Source organism: Asparagus officinalis, chromosome 8 (assembly GCF_001876935.1).
Source record: "Asparagus officinalis chromosome 8, Aspof.V1, whole genome shotgun sequence".
NCBI lineage: Eukaryota > Viridiplantae > Streptophyta > Magnoliopsida > Asparagales > Asparagaceae > Asparagus > Asparagus officinalis.
Genome location: NC_033801.1, coordinates 85,986,162 through 85,987,470, shown reverse-complemented (window position 1 = coordinate 85,987,470; position 1,309 = coordinate 85,986,162). Strand labels below are relative to the sequence as shown.

Genomic DNA, 1,309 nt, shown 5'->3' with positions numbered 1-1,309 from the left:
TTTTTTAATTTTAAAAAAGGTATCCTAGACGGAATTTGAGCATCCTAGACGGAATTTTCGTCTAGGATACTTGCTACAGTGTTTTTTTTTGCAGAATCTACTTTGGATGCTTATACACAATATTGAATAACAAAACATTATATTCATATTCAACACAATCTAATTATATTTCAATAAAAAATCCTATTATATTTAAATTATACATTCACCAAAATAGTAGAGAGATACATAAATTGTTTACAAACTTTTACATAAATTATTTACAATAGCTATGACACTACAGAAGTTTCTTCAACTCCTTCCCTATACATTTACTCAAGCCCTCTTCTCCTTCTTCAGCTTCTTCCTCATCATCCTGAGTGTAACATAAGGACACAAGCAATGCATTAATATATGTACAAACTGATCCATAAGGACACAAGCAATGCATATATAAAACAGAATCATTAAATCAGCATAGTCGCTGCAGAAATTTGTGAGTTGCATATAAATCTTTTTTTAAGTAACTAAGATGAGGTAGAGACAGCTTCTCCTTTTGATGCTGGAGCTTAATTAGTTAACACTGTATGGTGCATTTGAAGGTCAGGGTGACTGATAGTATGGTGAAGGATACTGGTAATGTTGACTAGTACTAGAGATAATAAGCAGCATGACCGAACATTTCAATAATAAAAAAACATAAATAATAGTTCAAATTAAAAGCACCAGATTACCGGTTTAAGTTTAATTATGATTTACAAATATAACTCACAGAATGTGGCATCTCCGCTCCATCATATCTAGGGTAGTCTTCATACTCGCTCGTCGCATCATAACCTAAAAACCCATCAAATTTTCACACAATCAGCATTAAAGACACAAACAATGCATCAATATATGTAACATAAAGACACAAACAATGCTTCTTCACCTTCTTCCTCACCTTCCTGAGTGTAACATAAAGACACAAACAATGCATCAATATATGTACAAACTGATCAATATATGTACAAACTGATCCATAAGGACACAAGCAATGCATATATATAAAAAGAGATACCAATAGTTGAGGACTAATTAGAACAAGAAAAAGCCACTAAACCAAGTACTATATGTATATAAATTATTTCCAGGAAGTAGCCAATTTTTAGATATGTGTGGGTTCACTTGATAGAAGCATATACTACTCCTCTTTGCTGTCATTTTTCTTTGAGGTAAATCATGGTGCTCGTGTATATGTGTACGTAAATAAAGAAATCAGTTAGTTAATATGATGGAAAGAAACTTTGGACTCTATTTGTTGTTGGGAGAATGACAAAATACCAAGTTA

General features: G+C 32.0%; 1 long non-coding RNA gene across 1 annotated transcript; it reads right to left on the bottom strand.

The window, feature by feature from the left end:
- LOC109822624 lies at positions 205 to 813 on the bottom strand. Its single transcript, XR_002242194.1, has 2 exons — positions 752 to 813; positions 205 to 355 (listed from the first exon to the last, which is right to left on the bottom strand). It is a non-coding gene; the product is annotated as an uncharacterized LOC109822624 (long non-coding RNA).